General features: G+C 50.2%; 1 protein-coding gene and 1 non-coding gene across 7 annotated transcripts in view; one reads left to right on the top strand and one right to left on the bottom strand.

Moving 5' to 3' along the window:
- Nucleotides 1–23,554, bottom strand: part of CGNL1 (cingulin like 1) — a 182,350-nt gene that overhangs the window by 122,001 nt on the left and 36,795 nt on the right. The gene's annotated exons all lie outside the window — the stretch shown is intronic.
- On the top strand, nucleotides 17,026–17,151 carry LOC142427153 (small Cajal body-specific RNA 4). Its single transcript, XR_012779969.1, has one exon.

The raw sequence follows: 23,554 nt of genomic DNA, 5'->3' as shown, positions 1-23,554 counted from the left end.
CCTGCAGGACTCTCTGCTTAAAACTATCATGGAACCTTCATTTGTACAGTCACCAAAATACCAACCACCTCGTGTATGGACTCAGTCTGCCTCAGTGCTGTTCCACTAGCTCGTGAGAATTAAGACTCGAATATCACCCGACACTCAAACTGTTGTAAACACAGGCACTGGACTCACTGTCTCATGCCCACACCACACCTTCCTTACTAGACCACCAGCTCAGTGTGGAAGCCCCGCTGAAAGGTTTAGCACCATAGCAACATGCAAGCCGCCGTGTTGGCTCCATGCTCCTTAGACAATGGATACGACCCAAGAGCGGTGACTATACCGGAGGGGCGCCGGCCAGAAATCAAGCCCAGGATCCTGAGCCACCAACATCTTCTGGATTTCAGTGGGAGCACCTTGTGGTGACGCCTGTGGTTTGAACCCAGAGGCCATGCCAAGGACAAAGATGTGGCAGTCTTCTTCCTTGATGATTGTAGCCTTGTTGGAGAACGTGGGGCGTGTGTGTGTGTGTGTGTGTGTGTGTGTGTTGTGTGAGAGAGAGAGAGTCACTGGGGGGCGGGGGAGGGGGTGTCAGGCACTGTTCTACTCTATCTTAAAGGCTATGAATCAGAATTGGCAAAATGGCGACAGCCTGCTGAAAGATTCTGTAGCCAGTAGCTCAATGATTAAGAGGCCAGGAACCTCGTGACACTTACACTGTAATGGGAGAGGTGGACAATAAGCAAGTACCCTCATGAAGTGATGGGGGCTGGGGGCCCACTTTATTCATTTATTTATAATCATCTTACTGGGGGCTCTTACAGCTCTTATAACATTCCACACATCAACTGTATCAAGCATATTTGTACATATGTCGCCATCATTTTCTAAACATTTACTTTCTATTTGAGCCCTTAGTATCGGCTCCTCTTTTTTCTCTCCCTCCCTCCCTCCCCTCCTCCCACACTCATGACCCCTCGATAAATTATTGTTGTTTTCATATCTTACGTCCATTGCTGTCTCCCTTCACCCATGTTTCTGTTGCTCATCCCCCTGGGGTGGGGATTATGTGTCAATCATTGTGATTAGTTGCCCCGACCTCCTCTCCTCCCCCCACCTTCTCCCTACCCTCCTGGTATCACTACTCCCAATTATGTTCCTGAGGGGTTTATCGGACCTGGATTCTATGTTGTGAGCTCTTATCTGAACCAGTGTACATGCTCCGGTCTAGCTAGAACTGAAAGGCAGGACTGGGGTCAGATAGTAGGGGTGAGGAAGCCTCAAGGAACCACGGGTATATTGTGTGATTCATTGGTGCTTTTCTGCTCCTTGGCTGACTCATCCCTTCCTTGTGACCCTTCTGTAAGGCGATGTCCTATTGTCTACAGATGGGTTTGGGGCCTCTGCTCTGGCCCCCCTCATTTTCAACAATATATTTTGTTTGTTTGTTTGTGGTCTTCTGGTGCCTTTACCTAATTCCGTCAAAACCTCATGATCGCACAGGCTGGTATGCTTCTTTCATGTGGGCTTGTTGCTTCTCTGCTAGATGACCACTTGTTTACCTTCAAGCCCTTAAAGACCCCAGACGCTGTACCTTTTGATAGCCAAGCACCATCAGCTTTCTTCACCACATTTGTTTATGCACCCATATGTCTTCAGTGATCATGTCTGGGGGGTGAGCACTGGGGGCCCATTTTAGATGCAGTGGTCAAGGAAGGCCTCTCTGAGAAGGAACCTTTGGATTTGAAAGGTGATGACAAGATCTTCGCAAGCTGTATAAGCACCAGTTAAAGAGAATGCAAGGTAGGGCTCCTGGGGGGTAGGGCGTGGTGTTCTCGGGAATAAGGTTACCTGTGGGTTACCTGTTGGACTGTTAACCACAAGGTCAGCAGTTTGGACCCAACAGCTGCTCTGAGAGAGGACGATGAGACAGACTGCCTCATCTAGGGAGCAGTTCAACCCTGTCGCAAAGGTAGGCTATGAGTTGGAATGACTCAATGGCAGTGGATGGGTGAGTATGGGTAGGTGGGGGATGGGAGAAACTCAGAGGATTAGCAAGAAGAGCCAGTGTAGCCAGAGCACAATGGAGGACAAGGCAGACAAGTGGGCAGGACCCACATCCTGGGGCTCTTGGGGGTCTGGGCAGAGCTCTGTGGATTTTGCTCCAGGTGTTTAGTCACCAGTGAAGAGCAGAGATGTGACTTGAAATCAGGCACTGCGTGGGAACAGAGTACCCAGGGAGGGAATGGGCGGGAGTCCTGCCAACGCACAGAGTTCCACCAAGGTTACAGCCCAACACGTGTCCGAACTATTGACGTGGGCCACATCAGCAGTCGCCCGAAGCGCAATAATCTGTCCAAGACAAGTAAACTCGGGGACTAGGTGAGCCAAGCTAGGAAGTGGCACCGCGATAGACGGGAAGACCGTGTGGGCTGAGTTGCTACACCTGCTGGGCGTGGACCTGCAGCGACTGCCCCAAGTGGGGCTGGTGATAAACGCAGAGATCACCCATGCCTGAGCCCCAGAATCCTGAGTGCTTTTCACCAGCCCCCCCTGGGAGTCCGTGCCGCCCCGCTGCAGCACTAGGGTGGCAGGGAGGGGAGGAGAAGGCAGGGCTGCTATGAACGAGCTGACAGTGCGGCTGGTGGGATGGAAGGAAAACAGTAGTTAGTGTCCACGAAGCCTGAGAAGGAAGGCTCGGGAAGGAAGTGGTGCTGAGGAATCGAATGGGACTCCCGGCATCCTGGTGGGTTACAGAGCAGAGCGGTCGTGATGGACACCAACCAGCAGGCCTGTCCTCTGGGGTAATCTCTCGCTGGCAGGTTCAAACCACCAATGTTTCCGCTAACAGCCTGGGGCGAGCCAGGCGTGCCACCGAGGCATCTCTTAGGGAAGCGTGGTCCATTAAGCCTAATGCTGTTAATAAGTCGAGGGAGGTTAGGGCTAAGAAGCATTCCTTGTATTGGGCAAGTTGGAGAGCCAAGGTGACCTTGACGAGGGCTTGGTCACTGACGTGGAAGGCATGTAGCCTGACCCGAGGGAGCCGACAGAGGAATTGCATGAACCTGTTAGCCCTTTCGGGGAATTTAACTCTCGCTGCAATTAAAACATCCGAACTAAAATCTGCCTCCCAGGCCCACCCTCCAACCCCAACAGTGACATTTCTGCTATGTTTGTTTTCTCTCTCAAGGAGCTATTTACTAGACCCGGGGAGTGGGGGGGGGGAGGTGAAGATGCAAATGAAAGGCATTATATGGTTTACACACAGGAAGGTTGAGCCAGATCCTTAGCTAATTTGCGGGGAGTATTACTTTTTCCCCTTCTATATCATCCACCTGGCTGGCAGGTGCCTACTGTCCTGCGTGGCAGCTGGACCTCGGAGGGTATGGCAAGAGCAGCTGACCAGGTATGGTCTGTGTTTAAGTCAAGCCCGCTGCTGCCCCTTATGGAAGCACCCTTTTGCCCTGGTAATGCCAGAGAGGATACGGGCATCGTTCCTTGTCCCTCTCCTCTCTTCTCCAGAACCCCTTGAGCTATTAATGTACACCCCGTCCTCAGGGATCTGTCCAGGGGCTACTCCCACAGAATCACACTCTGAAGAGAAAGAACTGTTTTCAGGGATCATCTGAGACACACCAGCTTCCATTAAAAGAGCCATTTGGATTAAAGTTGCCAGTCTTTAGTCCCAACCTCTGGGATCCATGCCCATGCTGCGGCACCTTCAATTCCCCTGCACCAATAACACAACAACAGCAATCCTGGCTACCAGCCTGCGTTGAAATCCACAACCTGAGCCCTGCTGACTCTGTCAGGTAAGTGTAAGATGCCTAACAGCAAGGGCAGTGGTTCAACCCCCCCAGCCGCTCCCCAGGCGAAAGATGGGGCGATCTACTCCCATAACGATTGACAAAGCCCACAGAGGGGTGCTGCGGGTCGGAACCAGTTCTCCAGTAGTGAGTTTTGATTTCTTGTCTTTGTTTGTTCAAGCCCACTCTTGGCATTGGGGCCTTCTCCTCTGTCCACTTGCCCCACAACATGCAATCGGTGAGTAATGCTTGAGTTGCAGTAATAATAATAACTCTTAAGTGCTTTTATTATGCACCAAGCACTCTTCTAAGTGTTTCTATATTAAACATTAACCGATTCCAAATGGTAACTAACGTCCAAAACCAACCTCTGGACATTAGCCTAATGTTGAACATTAACAAGCACACTTCCATTTGGGTGGCTGCACTGATGACCACAGACAGGGAAAGAGAGAAAATGCAAAAAAACAAGAAAAGACTAAAGTATTTAAATGCCGGGTTGTTCCCATGGGATTCCATTAATGAGTTCCATTTGAAACCAAATGTGATCTCTTTTCTTACACAGATTTCCTCAGCAGAGCCCAGCTGTGGAGGTAACCACTGAAGCCCTTGACACTTCCGCCCATTCTCCTGAGGGAGGAGGCAGGAAGCAGGTACTCTTATCCACACAGGGGATACGTTGCAAAAGAAAAGGGGCAATAAAAGTTTTTTTTATTTTTTAAATTCCACTACATAAAAAATATCACTACAAAGAAAGTGGGGGTGGTCACAAAAGGGAGACAATGACAGGAAGTCCCCCCTTGGCAGCCATCGGGTTGGCTTTATTGCCCTAGTGAATCACCCTTCTGGAAAACAGAGTGCCATACGTTTCCGGTGGGGGGGGCGGGGGGAGGGGTTCCTTTGTCACCCAGCCCTGTGACAGTTCATGGTGACTCCTCTGTTTGTACTTTGTCCAAGGTGGGCAGGTAGTTGTAAGGACAAGACGCGACATCCTGGCTCAACAGTAAAAGAAGACACCACAATCCACATCACTGGGGAAATCTACCTAAGACACTCAGCCCTCTAACTTAGACCTCCTGACAGTCGCTCACGTCCACGTGGCGTGCTTCTGGTCTGCAAGGTCCTGGCACACACTCACAACCTGGAAGGGATGCTACTACTGTTCCCAGTCGGATGAGCACCCAGATGCCAGGAGGACCACACAGAAGAACCGGGACTTAAACCAGGCCTGGGCCATCCATTCCAGTGCACTCTGCTACCCCCTTCCCAGTGTGCTTTCAGCATAGGCTCCTGGTCTAAAGCAGGGTCAGTGTGTTGGGGGAAGGGATTGGTTTACTCCTCTCAAGAGGTATGTACAAATCTTTCCACTGAGAACTGTTCCTCTATCTTTTGCCAAGCGTGCCCCATCAGATGTTGGCATAGGATTCCTGAAGAAGGCCTAAGCTGGGTGAGTTTTCACATCTAAAACACTGCCAAGGACTTTACCCAGACCTGACTTTCCATCACGAGACACAGTGGCATAGTGGCTACACATAGGGCTGCTGTTGCGAACTGCAAGGTCAGAGGTTCAAAACCACCACCCATTGCTCCAGAGAAAGACAGGGCTTTCTACGCTCAAAAAGAATTATGGTCTTGGAAACCCAGAGAGGCAGTTCTACCCTTTCCTCTGCTGGGTGGCTGTGAGTCAGAGTCGACTCAATGGCGGTGCTTTGGTGTTCCCATCACCCATGCATTGGTAGACGAGGAGGCCCATTTAAAGGCAGAACTGGACTTTGGGGAAGTGACTTAAGAAGGCCCCTCTCAACGGCTCAAAGGGTGCCTGTGTGTTCTCTGCCTAGAATGGGAAGGAGGAGGAGGGAGAGAAGTTGGTAAGAATCCTGTCATCCAACAGCACAGAAGGCAAAGCATCTGAGATAAGAAAATGAATTGTTCACAAGTGTTTTCTAACTCAGTCTCTGATCACGTGGTCTTCATTTTCCCGTGTCCCTCTTTTAAAAACAACAACGGGCTAAATGACTTGGTCTGTCTTACACCTGGTAAAAACGGCTGCTGACCTAAGCAACTGGAAATGAGGAAGACCCGAGACAAGGAGTCTGCGCACAGCACTTTAGTTGGTTGATGACGTGCCATCCTGTGGACAGCTCAGCTAACAATTCCAAAATTGTTATCTATGCCCAGCGGAAATGAGCCATTAAATAAATGCGTGGCAGAAGGAAGAAGCCTGATTTCCGTGTGGGTGGGAAGTTATACATATGCAAGGGGGGAAGGATAGAGCAAGCTTGTGATAACAGGTAAGAGTTGGAGACATCAGGATGAGTACCAGTTTAGCTTACTATAGACGTACTATGGTTACAAATAAAATAGATAGACACATGCATTCATACACGTGCTAGTGAAAACACAACCTGCTTGCTGACACTGAGAAGGACGGGAAGCCTTTGCTGATGAAGATCAAGGACTACAGCCTTCAGCATGGATGACGGCTCCATGGAAAGTAGACCAGAACCCGCGCAGCTGGACCAGTGGGGAACATCATCATGATAAACAGAGAGAAGAACGAAGCTGTCAAGGATTCTGTCTTGCTTGGATCTGCAATCAATCCTTATGAAAACGGGGGTCCAGAGAGCAGAGGACACGTTGTATTGGGTAAAGCGGGGATCTCTTTACAGTGAGGAAAAGCACGGATGTTGCCTTGAGGACTAAGGGGCACCTGACCAAAACCATGGTCTGTTCAATCACCTCATGAACGTAGACAGCTGGACAATGCATAAGGAAGAGAAGAATCGATGCACTTGGATTGTGGCGCTGGCAAAGACTATCGAAAGGACACATGGGCTGCCAAAAGAACCAGAAATCTGCCTTGGAAGAAGTACTTCCAGAGGGCTCCTTAGAGGAAAGGCCGGAAAAACTCTGTGTTATATACGTAGGACATGTTACCGGACAGGAGAGACCGGTCCTTGGAGAAGGACATCACGCTTGGTAACATGAGGGGCAGTGAAAACGAGGAAGACCGTGGATAAATTGTAGTAACAGCGACTGCAACAATGGGCTCAAACGTAACAATCGTGCGATGTAGAAGGAACGAGGGTGCTTCCTTCTGTCGTACAAAGGGTCCCTGTGAGCCAGAGCGGACAGCAGCCAGACATGTATGTACACTAGGGTGCTTCGAAAAGGCCTTAGTCAAGTGGGATTAAACAGTAATGGGATTTTTCCATGAACTTTTGGGAGCCCCCTCATAGTTCCTTGTGTGGGCAGCTGGGAGAGGCTAGAAGTAAGATCTCCCCAGTGGCAATGAGCACTACAGCACTGAGATCTTTGTGTGCTAATTCCAATACATTCTCCAATGAAAGGAATCAAGTCTCTTTGGGAAAATAGCTGATTCTGGGAGCAGGGCAGAAATAAACAAAAGCTAAGCCTGGAGTATTCTGTGGTGCCAGAAAGGGAGGGCTGTCTGCTAAATAAATTAATGCAGACTAAAAGAGCCCCCAATAGAGGCTATGCGCGCGCGCACGCACACACACACACACACACACACACAGCAACGAAATAAATAAAGTAGCATTGGATGGTAACTCAGAGTACAAAATAAATATCTCTGAGTCCCTATTGGTGTAAAGGAGTCAGTAAATAAATTGAGACCAATAGAGGAATCTCCCACAGGAAGAAGAATTCCTAATTATTCAGGTTCTCTTCTCTGGGGGAGGAGGAACATAACTTCCCGCTGGTTAGGTGTGAGCCAAAAGCGACTGCATTCCAGAGATTCCAGTTCCGGGATGGGAAGAGGAGTCACCTCACAGCAGCTCAGCCAGGGCCATACTTTATGGAGGTCAACATCAGCAGTGATAAGTGGCACTCATAGGATGTAGCCTTAATACAATGCAATGCAAATGGTGTTTTCCCCAAAATTAGATCGTCTCCATCTCATCTAGAGAAAAGCAGCCAGCGCATTCCAAGCAGGACATCCTACAAAGGGCCTGTCCAGTAAGCAAATCCTCCTCAAAACTGCCAAGATCATCTAAATCAAAAGTTTTGAAAAACTGTCACAGTCAAGAGGCACCCAAGGAGATATGGCAACTAACTGTCATTCGGTACCCGGAACAGGACCCTAGAGCAAAACAGAGTCATTCAGGGAAAACTAACGAGGAGGTATGACAATATTGACTGAGACAAAGATTAATGTAATAGCATATTAAGGCAATGGGCTAATAAGAGGGGGAAATGGGTGTAGGGTGGAGTAGATGAGAACCCACTGTACTATCCTTGCCATATTACTGGGAATCAAAAACTTTTCTAAAACTAAAATTTATTTTTGAGACCAGATCTACTGGTCAGTTAGAGGCCAGTGGATTCCCTAAGACTGCGGCCTGTAGACAGACACCCTGCACCCCGAGAAGTCACCTTTTCGCCCAAACAAGAGACAGCCCACAAAGTGCACAGCAGCACCCATGGGGACTGTGCGCCTTAGAGCAACCAGCCATGGGAGACCGAGAGGACGGCACTGGGCAAAAAACAAACTTCCGATGGCAAGAAGGCGGGGGGGGGGGTGGGTGCCGGGCCCCAGGGAGGAAGTGGGAAGAGGGCTGCTCCATCGAGGGGCTGGCCACGCATGTCACGAAACCACCTGTGTACAAACTGTTGAATGAGAAAGTAATTCATTGGCTCTGTGAACTTTCGCCCCAAACCCTTATTAAAAACATGTTTTAACTTATTATTTTAACTAGTCCTTCGTTCCCCTTCCCCCTAAAATAAAGCCACCAGACAGTGCCATCCGCCACCCTGGTCAGCGCAGGCCTTGCAGGATCTCATTTGCGGTTTCTGACTTGTCCAACACCGCTGCCGGCCGGGCAGCCCGAGCAGAGGGGCGCGTGTCCTTCAATGGGTCACCCGCACACCGTGCTGGTCAGGTTTCCGGATACGCCTCCTGGATGAAATCTGTGCCAGAAGGAGCCGGGCAAACAAACGTCCGGGGCGCCGGGAGCACAACACTCCATTCACAGGTGGCTGGAGAGAAGCCCAGCAGGCTCCGGAGCCAGGATGGCGCAAGGTGGGTGAGAAGCCGATCCACATGGTGATAATGTATGAGCTGCCGACAAGCCAGAGGAGAGCGAAACCAGTGGAGGAAACACCCTGCAGGTTGCATCTTGTGGGGCAGAAAGGAGAAAGCAGAGAACGGGCGCCCACAGAAGGCATACCTTCCCCAGGGAACGGCCCCTCGGAGCGCAATTTACATGGAAACATGAACCAAGGCCGGGACACCCATGTACAGAGGCTTTTCAAACACTCCTAGGAAAATCCGGTTATCGTCTAATCCCTTTGGACCACCCCGGCATCCTTCCCCACTTCTTCTCCACCCCAGCCTCAAAAAATAGGATTTTCCAGGAGGGAAATGCTAATTGGATAAAACGTAGCAGAACTGATTTCGTCATGGGGCAGAAAGGAAGCAGTATTGAATCGTGACCCCAGAGAGCATGCACTGCAAATCGTCACCTTTCTACCTGCGAGCCAAATCTCTCTTGAAAAGAGGGCTTTCTTTGTTACGTGGAGCAGGCCCTGCCAGCACGGGGCACGTTTTCAGCCAACCCCTGTTTGAACAGAGATGTCAGTCAGCTCAGGTGGGGAAAGGCTGACAGCCATCGGGTGGGTCCGAGCCGTAACAGCCCTAGAGGACAGGGTAGAACAGCCCCTGCAGGTTTCCCAGACGGTAACTCTTCACAGGAGCAGAGCGCCTCGTCTTTCTCCTGAGGAGCGGCAGGTGGTTTCGAACTGCTGGCCTGTTGCGGTTAAGAGCGCAGCGTGTGATCACCATGCCACCAGGACTGCTGAAGCAGGTGGAAAGAGCCAAGGATCTTCTCCCAGACAGAGCAGAGACATCCTTCCCCCAAAGCTGATGCTCTGCGTACAGACTTCTAGCCTCCTATACTGGGAGGAAACCCATCTCGGTTCATGAAAGCCGCGACTCGCGGTCTTTCTGTTACAGCAGCGGCAGAGAAAAGTCACACAAGAGAACCAAGGGATACACAGAAATGAATAGTGGGAAACGCCGGGCCAAGTGGAGGCAGACCGAACAGGTTTGGCCACAGGAAGCCACAGGGAGAGGAAATGCAGGCTGCAGTGGTATTCGGCTTGGCATGAAGGAGTGGTCCTGTTAAAGGCCCACTATCAACATTCCTTAATAAGCACTGTCTCAGAACTTGGCATCCCTGCCCTGCACGCAGAAGAAGGTTCCTTCCCGGCTCAGCAACTTCCCTCCCAGCGGCTCCTCTCTCCTAAATGCTACCACCACCAGAACCCAGCTAGCTGGTCCCTGAAGTCTCAGTGGGCCCAGTCACCTGCTGGAGGCTGGGCTACCTCACCATCCCCTCCCCAAAGGCTGAGGTTATCTCCACCAGGGCTTTGATCTGACTCCAGTACAGCTGAAGTCCCAAGACAAGACAGGGGCTGCTACCCAAGGACACAGATCCACAACCCAGAGGCCCACAAACACACAGGCAATCAATCCCTCCACAGACTCCCTCAGCGCGTCCCTCACAGCAACTGTGCTTTCAGACTTTGAAAACTGTTTGTTCTCATGTTTAATTGATGTCTGTCTGTCTCCTCCCCAGACTGTCAGATCAGCAAGGACAGAGCTTGGTCTTTGCACATTCCACTCGGTGCCTCACAAAACCAGCTCTCTGGAAACCTAGGGCCCTCCAGAAAGGGGAGCGTCTTGAACTGTTTCTCCTTTAGAAATGACAGTGTCGTGATTAGGTGTCTACTGCTCGTCCACAAGCTACAGGCACAGTTGTAAAGAGCACAGTAAGAAAGAGTTCCCACATTCGTGGGGCAGCTGCCAAGCCCCTCATTCCATGCCGTACCCTTTACTGAGCAGCCCCGCCCGGGTGGTGATTCCTTCTCACCAATTCGCAGGGGAGACAACTGAGGCTTAGAGGAGTGAAGTCACTGGGCCAAGGTCACTCGCACAGGTGCAGGAGGGCCAGAAGTCATTTATGTCGGTCTAACACGGAAGCCCATATTCGCTCCCTTAGCTCTGAGTTTAGCCACGCAACAGGTACGGTGAACTTCAGGCAGGAACTAGAGCTTCACCATCACCGTGACACTGACTCTCCAGGGGGAAGACAAGCGGTACACCACTGCCTCCCACCCCCCACCCCAGTGCGGTGGGTGAGGGGCTGAAAAGGAAGCGAGGGGGTGGTTAGTACAAGTGAGTGGGTCAGACTGGGAAAGGCTTTATGGGAAGGAGGCAGCCTTCGCATCCATGAATGACCACAAACTTGGATACCTTAAAACATCGAAATTCCTGGTCTCATAGCTCCGGAAATTAAAAGTCCAAAATCAAGGTGTCAGCAGGGTCATGCTCCCTCCAATGGCTTTCTGAGGGGACCACACCCCCACCCCACCCCACCCCCACTTCCTAGTTTCTGGTAGTGGGACCACTTAGCATCCCTTGGTTTGCAAACAGACCACCCACTGCAGTCTCCGCCTCCATGATCACAGGATCCGCTCCAGGAGCCGGGCCCAAATGTCCTTCTTCTGATAAGGGCACAGTCCCTTGCGATTTATGGCTCACCCCAATACAGCCTGACCTGGTCTCAACTGGCCTACCTCTGCTAAGTCCCTTTTTCTAAAATAACGTCCCATTCTCTGGTCCCAGGTGGTCATGAATTTGAGAACAATACTCCACCTAGGGCTGGATGGGGCTTTTCCCAGCGGGGGAGAAGCAAGGCTTTGGGGGGGGGGGGAGACGCAGCCCCACTGGGTTTGGGAGTCAGGTGGGGTTGCAGGAGCACTAGAAAGTTCTGCAGGGGGACCTGGCAGGCAGCTGAGAGATTCCAGTCTGAGATTTCCATGGGCGAAAGACGCAGTCTGTGGCAGAGAGAACTCAGAAGACAGACTGAGAGCCATCTGTTGTTGCTGCTGAGGTCGTTTGTTAGTTGCCGTCCTGTCAGCCCCCATCCCTCGGGGTCCCACGGACAAGAGCAGGCGACACTGCCCGCTCCTGCCCCACGCTCACCACTGTTCTTCCGCCTGACCCCTTGTTGCGGCCCCTGTGCCAGTCCATCCATCTCCTTATGGGCCTTCCTCTTCTTCTCTGCCCGTCCGCTTTACCAGGCACGCCGTCCTTCTCCGGGGTACAAATTACCGCAGGCTTCGTTGCTCAAAACAAGCTCATTCTTACAGGTCTGTAGTCAGAAATCTCACTGGGCTAAAACCAAGGAGTCTGCAGGCCTGCATTCCTCGCGGAAGCTCCAGGGGAGGAATTTGTTTCTTTGCCTTTTCCAGCGCCTCTAGACCGCCTGCTTTCCTTGACTCCTGGCCTCTTCCCTCGTCTTCAAAGTCAGCAGTGTCGATCTGGACATCTCTCCCACTGTTTCCCTTGTCACGTTGCTTCTCTGCCTCTCACTCGCCCTGCCTCGCCTCTGATTCTAAGCCTCCTATAAAAGAACTCTCGGGATTACTTTGGATCCACCGGGATAATACAGAACCGTCCTCCATCGCAAGGTTCTTAATCATGTCTGCAAAGTCCCTTTTGCTATGTAAAGTAGCATTCACAGGCGCCAAAGATTTGGGCGAGATCAATGAGAAGTTAGTAGTCTGCCTTCTACACACATAAACAAGCAGGGAAAGAGACTGAACGTGCACAGAGAAGTCGGGATACAGTGAGTAGATTGTCTTACTTTCAACTCTTCCAGTTCTTTTCCCAGGCTGCTGCCTCGTGCCTGTAGGTGCCAGAAGACCCCACTCACGTGCTCGGTCAATTGCCCCTCACCCTTCTTCCCTGTGCCCTTGCCCATGACCATGCCACCAGTAGTGATGGGCAAGAGGCTCACAGCAATCTTCTCTCTCTCTCTCTCTCTGTCTCTCTCTCTCTCTCTCTCTCTCTCTCTCTCTCTCTCTCTCCCACTAACCACAAGAACCCAAGGTGCATCAGCAGACTGGAACAATGAGCCAAGGCTACCTGAAAGTTTACTAGGGACCATCTAAGGCCCTACTCTGGGCCTATGAAGTCAGTCATTGGACTGCAGGATAGGGGAGACTGACTAAAGGCTAACCATGATGTGTGTTGTGTTGTTTTGTTTTCAAAAGGCTTGGAATAGCTCCGTTGACACCAGGTTGAAGGTGAGGTGACTGTCAAAGTCCACCGTGATCTCTGGGAATTTTATATGCAGAGGCAGGATGGTTCTCAGCACAGCAGGGCAGTTGACCACACTCTAGACCCCTGAAATGCAGAACTCTTCCCAACTGCTTCCGAAACGCATCATTCACCTCCTCGGGGTGGGGGGGGGGGGGCGCACAAGCCTAGATTAAAGGAGGGGGGCCAGGATGGTTTCAGGATTGAGAAACGAAGAAAAGGCGCCGAGGAAAGCAGGCAGGGAACAGGAAAGATGCTGCGAAAAGCAGGAAGGAAGGACATGAAAAACTGTCATCAAATACCAGCAAGGCTGCCATGTGACAGGGGATTAAACATGTGCTGTGGGGCTGGAAGGTTGCAATGAAAGACAATGAGCAAACTCACCAGGGATGCAAATTCCAACTCAATCTAAGGGGAGTGAGCACTGGGGGTACAAAGGGAAGTACCCTTCTAAAGATAAAGCACATTGCTTTAGGAGACAATGAGAGGCCCAATCGTTGGAAGTATGCAAACAGAGGCGGCTTCCCATCCACAGGCAGGTTCCAGAAGGAAATCGGGTGGTAGCAGCCCCTGGACAAGCTGGCTTTAAAGCTCCTTCCAATGCTGAGCGTCCATGATTTTATCTGATGCTCAGTAATGAGCAGTCAAATGACACACAGAGAAAATTATCAAAATAATCAGAGCCAAGACAAGTTGCCCAAGTCATGTACAGTCAGGGAAGAGGGCACAGAACGGCCAAGAACAAAGAGTTCCTCTCCGAGGGTCCCCATCTGTACAAAATACTAACCTGAGAATAGAAACTTCTAGACTGCGTAGAAGCCCTCCTGCCCTGCAGCTGGGAGGGGCGTGGTTGGGAGCCACTCACCGACCACCGCTGCCTCCGGAACTCCAGCCTAGACCAGGAATGAAGGGGGCCCTCAGCAATGACACCAAGCACATCGCCAGCATAGATCTTACCCCGAGACAAACGCTCACAACAATAAGTCAGCCAGGTCTGGTTCACGGGGTGACCGCCTGAAAGGCCTTGGAACACCCGTGAGGAATAAAGAACACAGGCAAGCCTGAGCCTTGCTGACGCTTTGCATGAAGCATTCGAGGCTGGTGGCTCAAAACCACAGCCTGGCACTTCTGGAGGCCCTCCGTGGGGTGTTACAAATACCAAGAAACGGTTACTTGTGCACCAAGACTCATTGCAGCCTAATCCACAATAGACGAAAGGTGGAAACCACTCCCGTATCCATCAACAGACCAGCAAAGTGTTGTGCATACACACAACAGAATGGCGTTGGGTGTCACCAAGTCCCTTAGGGGTCACGGCAGCAACGCGCAAGGACAGAGGGGAGCTCCCCCGCACCCGTGGTTCTTACTACAATCTGTCTTGGAAGGAGTACAACCGGAATGCGGTGTAGACGCGAAGATGGCGAGGTGTCATCTCACATACTCTGGGCATCCATTAGGGGAGAGAAAGAGAGGAAGGCCCTCACTGGGACGGACCGAGAGTGACTCCGACCCAGGGCTCCAACACAGCACCAGGGGTGCAGGGCCAGGCAGTGTTTGGGTCTGCTGCACATAAGGTGACTTACTTGCACAAATGGGGAGTACAAGTGGGCGGGTATGTGTTGGCTGCTAACTGAAAGGCTGGAGGGCTGAGTCCCCCCAGAAGCACTTTGGAAGAAAAGCCTGGCAGTCTTCTCCATGGCAGATCTGGGGGAGGCGGGCCCACGGTGAGATGGACTGACAGTGGCTGCAACAAAGGGCTCAAAGGGAACAAGGGTGGCGATGGCATCAGGCTGGGCAGTCTTTCCTGCTGCTGCACACCAGGTCACTAGGGTAGCACCAATAGCAACGATGATCTCCACAGGAGTGTATGCGCGGGTCCTTTCTCCCTCAGAGCCTCTGGTGGGTTTGACCCATCAACTTTTCAGTTGACAGCTGAGTCCTTAAGTGTCCCACAACCCGAGTTCCTTCATGGAATATCAATCAAAAGAAATGACGTTCTGAGACATGGACGAACCTTGGAAACATTACTTGCTCAGTGAAACATGTCAAGGAGTAAACAATGACAACTAGTGTATGATCCCACTTACAAGAAATATCTAACGCAGGCAAATCAATCGAGGCAAACCCCTATCTGTGGTAACCACGGGCTACGGGCTAGAAGAACAGACAGCCATTGTCGAAGGGGTTGTGAGACGATGTTTGGGCTGATGGAAACCTTTGGAAATGTCACTGAATTAGTCTCTTCAAAATGGTTAAAATGGGAAATTTTTGCTTTAGATACATAATAGTTTTTGTTAGTTTGTTTTAACCACAGTAGTGTTTTGTTTTTGAATCATTTTATTGGAGGCTTGTACAACTCTGATCACAATCCATCCTTCCATCCATTGTGTCAGCACATTTGTACATTTGTTGCCATCATCATTCTCAAAACGTTTGCTTCCTACTTGAGCCCACAGTGTAGTGTTGTTGTTGTTTTTTAATCATTTTATTGGGGGCTCATACACTTCTTATCACAATCCATACATACATCCATTGTGTCAAGAACATATGTACATTTGTTGCCATCATCATTCTCAAAACATTTGCCTTCTACTTGAGCCCTTAAAATCGGCTGCTCATTTCCCCCCACCTTCCCCACTCCCCGCTACTTCATGAACCCTTCATAAGTCATAAGTTATTATTATTTTGTCATATGTTACACTGTCCGACGTCTCCCCCCGCCCTCTTCTCTGCTGTCCATCCCCCCAGGGAGGAGGTTATATGTAGATTCTTGTCATCAGTTCCCCCTTGTGTAGTGTTTTTTTAAGGGGGGAATAAAACCCAAAGAGAAACAAAGTCAAAGGTGAATGAAGGCAGCTACCTGACAGCGCATGAAGACAGAACTAGAGGCCCATGCTGAGCAGGCTCCCCAAGGCAGCAATCCCCGAACCTCTCACCTGTGAGTCCCTGGGGGCAGGCCCAGCAGCTCTATTGGGCACAGCAGTGAGCTGGCCCCAACAAACGTGAGAGACAGAGAGTGGACCAAGCTTTGCCTGGGTCATAAGCAGAAAGCCACGACAGCAAACAGAGTCAGGGCTTTGATCCTTGGAGCCAGGATCCAAAGCCTATCCTAGTGCTCTCACCAATTTAGGCAGCAATTCTACTCCACTTGGTGAGCAGAGCCGATATTCCCCCGCATCACCCCCACACCCCTCAACAGTATGGAGTACTTGAGTCGCTTGAAAACACTTCCTGAAAAGGCTTTGCCTGATGCTTCCATCAGCTGCATTTCTTTCTGTTTTCATGGGTCTAATTAGTCATTTTTCTTGCACGCGCTCAAAATAGATTTGAGGATTGAGTTATAAAATGACTGAATGACCATGCCACTGTATTTGATGATAATACAGTAGAAAAGGGAATATCAAGTCCCCCCTACCCTCATTTTGCAAACCAGTTCACACGAACTGCCCAGGATCGTACAAGTAATGACAGGTCTCTGGACAGACAGTGGCGAGCTCTTTCTCAAGCCATGGTTAAAACCCCTCCCAGGACTCGATCTTATTCACGCACACTGCTTCTCCCGGCTCTTCGTACTTAGCCAAGAAAGAATATACACTCTTGCTAGAGTCAGAACCCCTGAGCCATCCTGGCTAAGGTTCCAGCCCGGCTGTTGGTTGCTTCCTCTGATCTTCAAAGAATGTGCTCCCCTAAGAGAAAGTATCGTTGTCACCTGTCAAGACCCTGCTCTAAGGGACCATCCTAGTTAGGGTGCTGTTATCGTGAGCTTTCTCTCTTCTAGTACGTTTGAGTTTCCCAAACCAGAGTTTGCGTTGGCCTTGCTGCTCTGCATTTTTCTCCTAAGAAAAACAACTCCCTGCTTCAGAACCCCACCCATTCTTGCTTGAGTAGCTTCCAGCTGTCTCAGCCCTCACCTTCTCAGGCTCTTTTGACCCTTGCTAAAACTCCTGGCTTAGCATCGAACACAGCATCACCATTGTAGAAAGTCCAATAGTGACTCCGCCCACCCCACCCCACCCCCACAAACCCTTATCTACCCAGACTCTCAGCACAGGACTTTAGTTGAAAATAGAGTCTTTGCAGATGTCATTAAGATGAATCAGGATGACTGGAGGACTAAGAAGGCGGAGTCTGATGAAGCAAGACTCTGCTGATACCCTCCTCCTAGACAAAAGGGGTGGAGAGAGCAGCGTTATTGAGAGCATCACAGGGCTGACTGTACCACCAACATTCTAAAAAAAAAAAAATAATAAGATGAATCAGGATGAAACAACATTGGATTCGGGTGAGCTTTGGATCCAAGGACTGGTGTCCTTAGAAGATGAGGGGGGACACAGAAACACAGACAAGGAAGCCACACAATGACAGAGGCAGAGACCGGAGTCAAAGCCGTCACAAGTCAAGGAAACACCATGAGGTGAAGAAGCAAGGGAGAATTCTCCCCTCGAACCTTTGATGGTGCGTGGCCCTATTGACACCTTGATCTTGAACTTTTGGCCCCCAAATTCTTGTTGTACTTTCGTGTGTGATCATTTGTTAAGGAAACCCACTGCCTTCCAGTCATTTCCAACTCATCGTGACCCTGTAGGACCGGGTAGAACTACGGTGGGCTTCCGAGGTTGTAACTCCTTACAAGAGTGGGAAGCCTCATCTTTCTCCCATGGAGCAGCTGGCGGTTTTGAACTGCTGACCTTGTGGTCCAATGTGTAAGCATTATGCCACCAGGGCTCCTTAGACAACCTAGGTAACTAATGCCACTCTCAAACCTGTCTCCTCTCAGAGACAAGCACTACACAGTCGCTTCTCCACCTCCCCCATGTGCCACACGAGTGACTGCTTCCTGCTGACCTTGTCGCCTACAATTTCTCGGCCACTTTCCCCAGTGTCTGCTTTGAGTCTCACAGAGGTGTCCGCAGAGGCCTCCCAAACTCTTCCTCGGTCAGTCCCGACCAGTATGAGCTCTGGTCTTTTCAAATGTAGCTTCTACGTGGACATTCCGGCTTTAAAAGTATTCAATGGCTCTTTCTTTTGCTTTCAAGGATGACGGCTTTAAAACTCCTTAGCAAGGACCTGGCCAACTTCTTAGCAAGGTATCTAGGACCTGGCCCCCGACAGTCTGCAGCCATATCTCTTGGGCACCCCACTCCTGGCCAAGAAGATTCAGTACCTACTTGTCGACCTTCAAAGCCACCTCACTCCTCACGTCCTTGTCCCTGACTCACTTCCACTCTGCTCAAGCCTTACCTTGCTCGACCTGACCCTGACCAGTTTTCCTACCTTTTGCTTTTTGCCGGCCCTGCTCTGAGTGCTTGGTACAATTAAGCCCATAAACCAAGGGCTGGAAATCTAGGCCCTTCCACGGGCACCTTGCAAGACAGGCCTAAAGATCACTTTCCAAATAGTAACAGCCTTAAAAATTCTCCGGAGGACAACTCAACTCGGTCACAACACCTAGTGTTCACCTTAGCCCTACAACCTTTTACTTTCCCCCCCCTCCCCACACACACACATACGCCCCCCCCTCCCACAGATGTGCGCTCCTATAGAGGATTTTAACCTCTACAGTGGTTTATGTCCCATTGATTTTTTTAAATCATTTTATTAGGGGCTCTTACAGCTCTTATCACCATCCATCCATACATCCATGCATCAAGCACTTTTGTACAAATGTTGCCATCATCATTCTCCAAACCTTTGCTTTCTCCTTGAGCCCTTGGTATCAGCTCCTCCCCCTAGATTTTCAATGAATGCACACAATAGGGGGCGGGATGCTGAAGGCAATTTCGAGAGCATACTCTGAGGGAATTTGGGGAAGGTCTCAGGTCATTCAGAGGCTAACTATTGGGACCGAGCAGGCACACCCAGGTATTCAGCTCTGCTATAAATGGGGAACTGACTTGGGGCCCGAAAGTCCCATTCCTGAAAAATCTACTCTCTGATCCTGTGAGGAGCAATAGGAAGAAAATTCAGCCCTGAGTGAGGCCATCGGTTTAAGGGTCTCCAGCAAAGGGAATTATTTCCCCTCAGGAATGTGTGCTCATGGTCGCTTGACCAAAATAAACATAAGTGGGTGTGTTCTTCCCTCGGTTACTTGTGGGAAACTCCCTCTTGGGAGAGTTTGTGTTCCTTCTGAGCACCCCACTTGCTGCACGACTTCGGCAGAACACAGGCCATGTAGCGAGGTCACTTAACCCCCTTCACATCGTCCACCCCACCCTCTAGTCTGCATCTCCTTTGAAGATACAAAAAAGAGTAATTGGGGTGGGGTGGGAATCATTTCAGACATGAAATAAATGGCCAGAAGCACTTTTGTTTTAACTGAAAATTTTGAACATCATCAAAACGGGAGATTTTGTTTCCAGCAGCAAAAGGACGGAGCATTATCCTAATGAGCTTTCTGAGAGGAATTCTCATCCACACTGGGCCTAGCTTTCGCAAGGATTTCTTTAAATATTTTTCCAGGGGTAAGAGGAGAGGCGCCAGTATCTTTATTTCCTCAGATTGGCTAAAAACAAACAAACCAAAAATAGATGCAGGTATCAGCAGGTTGCCATAAGGTATTATCAAGTAGGCCTAACCCCAAGCCCAAATCCACCGGCTTAGATTTAATTCCCACTCATAGCGACCCTGTAGGGCAGGTGAGGTTCTGAAACTATCACTCTGTATGGGAGTAGAAAGCCTCTTCTTTCTCCCGTGGAGCGGCTCGTGGTTTTGAACTGCCAACCTTGCAGTGAGCACGCAGGCCATCAGGTAAGCAGGGTTCCTAAAAGCAAGCCAGGTTTCCCTGTAAAGTCTACACTTGGTTTTTGGAGCTGTAAAGTCCTCCACTCTGCTCGTATACAGAAGGCAGTTAGGAAGCCCCCCTCCCAGACTGCCACCTGTACGAAATCACCACTTCTGCCTCCATGAGATTACAAGAAGAAACCCATGTAAAACAGGTAACCCAACCTTCCAAGTAGCCTACCAACAGGTCAGAAACAAGGTAACAGTCACACATCTAAGGCATCACCTAGTTGGGACTCGCTGAAAGGAGCAAATGGCTAATGTGCGCCGTTACTAACCAACAGGTCGGAGATTTGCGTGCATCCACAAGTAGCTCAGAAGAAAGGCCAGGCTACCTGCTTTCCAAAGCTCAGGCAAGAAACCCCGACAAGCACCTGCCTAGAGGTGGTGGAAGTCGACATCATCTTGATAGCAGCTAATTAAAAAGCTGTCCAGGGTTACACAGCAGGCAAGTGGCAGGCCTGGAACGTCGGGGGTCTGGATCCCAAGCACTCCCAGCTCTTTCTAACCCAGCTCTTCCAATTACAGTCGAAGTCAATTTTTAAGCATCAACTCTACCCAAAAAAAACCACTGCCATGTAGCCAATTCCAACTCAGGGCAAACCTCATAGGGCAGGGTAGACCTGTGGAGGTGGGTTTCTGTGGCTCTACATCTTAGAGGGTGCAGAGAGCCTCGTCTTTCTTCCAAGAAGCAGCTGCAGGGTTCAACCTGCTGACCTTTGTGACTGAACCGCTCAATATATAATTCGCCACGTGGCACTCCTTAAGCGTTAGCATCCCCTCTAAACATTCTTACTAGCATTTTATCCGTGCGACAATAAGGACTATTTATTCAAAAGCAGGATGCCTCTCCTAAGTTCTGAGATTTACTCTTTTCTTATACTTGGAAGAAATCGGATTTTCCTAGGACATTTGAAAGCAGAGCCAATCAAAGAAAAGTCAAAGCCTAGCCTTTAAACAAGATGTCTCAGGGATCTCACTACAACATGAAAGCCACATGGTAGGCTCCAGAACAACTGAACAAAACTGTTCCTAAAGCATTTTTATACCAAAGAATGCACCCTTTGTAAAATAATATTGCTCCAGGGGCTCTTGTTTCTCACTAAACTCCTTCAAAATCTCTTCATAGAACATTGGTCTCAGAAACCCCTGACACGTCCAGTGGATTTACTCAAGCTGTATCTTTCACTTGAAATGATCTAACATGCCATTTTTAAAACATAAAAGCCTTCAAGGGTCATCTAACCATGAAGACTTTGTCCTGCTGTGGTCACCAGCTGGTAGATACAGAATGGGATAGGAGGGAAACAGTGATGTGTCCTGGGGCTTCAAGACTTTCAAAGCTGGGCCCTTCCCAGCTCGGCAGGGACAGGAGTGTGCCAGTGGGAGGCTTCTGTTCCTGGAAATACTCCGGGCATCCAGGTCCCTGGACGTCTGGCCTGGTTAGTAACAGCAAGCGCAAGGCTCTACAAGGGAGGGCTATGGAGAAAGAGGCGTTTCTGTCTAAACCAACACTGGAAATGGTCCTGGAAGCAGATGAGAAATCCAGGCTGACCACAAAGCGCTGGCCAAGGGCGCTCCCAGGCAGGAAGCACAACTAGCCGTGGGAGGGTGGGAAGGCAGGTGGAGGTCGGGTTCTGGGGCTGAGGGCAGAAGTTCAAGCTTCCCAGGTTGACTTTAGAGATAACAGATCTGACCCCTGTGGCTCCAGGAAAGAAAGAGGTGAAGCCTAGTCCAGGGCCATCGGTCATGGTGTCTCTGGAGCTGAGGGTACTGGCCCTCACTAGCCACTCCCCAGGAGGCTTTCCTGCTGCCCTGTGCCATGGCCACCTCTTTAGATGGAGCCTTTGCCAGCTTGCCTCCGTTCCACCGGATGGGGCCTGTGTGGGTCTGCCGTGACTTCCAGGAGAAGCAGGCACTCTTGACCCATCAGGGTTTCTCATGGAAATCACTTTTCCCACAGAGGGGTGTGGGCCTATCAAGTCCAAAGCACTGCAGTCAGTGAACCTGACTTTGAAATCAATTCTACGGGGCTTCCCACCCACCCCCCGTTTGGGGCTTGTTTGTCTTTTCATTTTTTGCTGTGAGTGAGGTGAAGGGTTAGAGAGCAGATCCGTTTTCCAGGCAACAATTCATACACGGAGTGCAGCCCCCACCACTCACACACACCCCCCACCAGGGTCTCCATTCCTCCTTTGCTAATAACCCTCCTGAACCTCGACTTCGGTAAATGCTGCCCTTCTAGAAACTATTCCCTTGTCCAATTACGTCACTGTCAGTGTTTCTCCCAGTCTGTGGGTTCTCAATTACCTCCTTTGGTATCGATTTTATTTTTGATTCACATAGGTGTCTAATTTTTCGAAGGCCTCAGTTATCTAGTTTGTCATCCGCTGTTTGTATGTTGTGTATGTGATAGTGGATTTATAACGCGCATTAAGCCCCCCACCTTCTTTCTTTTTCTTTGTCCTTTTTTTTTCTTTTTTTCTTTTTAATAATGACGTATCTTGAAAGGAGCTTTACTGTTGACGGAAAGAGTTTGAAATACACCCTCATTAGTTCATACTTGCAAAAATAACACTATCACTTTCTTCGCAGCGGAATCGTGGCCCAGATGCTTCCAGGAAACCAGCATGTTGTCCTGGGGCCCAAACAGGGGAGGCTGCAGCCCTGGCTGACACAGAGCAGCCTGAGTCAGGAGTGGGCTGGTCTAGCCAAGACCACCTCGGTGACTGCCACAGCGGAGGCGGTGCCTTTCGTCAATAGCTGGCAATACAGGCTCCTGAACAGTCACTTTCAAAGGCTCCCATGGCACCCAGTCCCTGGCAGGCCCTGTGGAAAGCAGAGCCTCCAGAGGAGAGCAAAGAATCCGATGGTGGCCTTGTCTGACATCGCTCCACACAGCCCTTCTAAATTCGTGAGTGGATTCAGAGGAGCCCCGCACCCTAGGACTTCTTTCATTTGTGAGAAAACACACATGCATGTAGCCGGGGTGTGAAATGCCTCTCCCCACTGCGCTGTCAAAATAGTTAGCCTTGTAGACCCAAAGGCCTGCAGAGGCCTGGGAAATACCTTCCCGGAGGTTGGACGAGAAAAAAGAAACAAAAAGGCCCTATCCCAACTGCATCTCAGACAGACACAGCAGAAGTCACAGCAGCTAAGCAGCTGGAGTCTTAGAATCCCCCGTCTGTGTGCCATTGGGCCTACGACTCGTTGAAATGCTTCCTGGACACCTACTAGGTGTGAGAGTCACTGCAACTTCAGTACTGCGTGGGACACACGCCGGGAAGTCACTACAGAGAGGGGTGATCAGTTAGGTCCAGTTTCATATGAAAGAAAATCCAAAAGACACTTGTCTTAACCTCCCTGGCTTGGGGTAAATGTTAACTGTCAGAAGCGGTGACCCCAAGCCGCACTCGGGATTACACTGCAGAGAAGCTCCTTAACCCATAAGAAAGGAGTGGGGGCTATGCAGGACAGGGCTCATGGAGTTCTGGTCATTAGAGACCCACATTCCTCCTTCCCCTGAGCTTCCAATTACGTAGGGTATGGCTACCCCTGAGGAAGTTATTTCATAATGCAAGATGGCAGCTGGACTTCAGCCGTCCTCTCTACCCTCCAAGTAGTAGGCAGAAGAAAAAGGGAAACAAAAAGGGGTACTTTGCCCCTCCTGAAATAGAAGAACATCTCTACAAGTCCCACACGTAATACGTCGACTGCTCACTAACTCGAGTTGAAGCCACCATCGAGTGCCCATACTTAACCGAGAGGGAGGCTAGACACCCAACTCCAACTCCCACAAAGGGAGACTCTTTCTTACGGAGTAAAAGGGAGAAGAAGGGTACTGGACATAAAA

Source organism: Tenrec ecaudatus, chromosome 14, assembly GCF_050624435.1.
Source record: "Tenrec ecaudatus isolate mTenEca1 chromosome 14, mTenEca1.hap1, whole genome shotgun sequence".
Lineage (NCBI taxonomy): Eukaryota > Metazoa > Chordata > Mammalia > Afrosoricida > Tenrecidae > Tenrec > Tenrec ecaudatus.
This window is presented reverse-complemented; position numbering and strand designations above follow the sequence as displayed.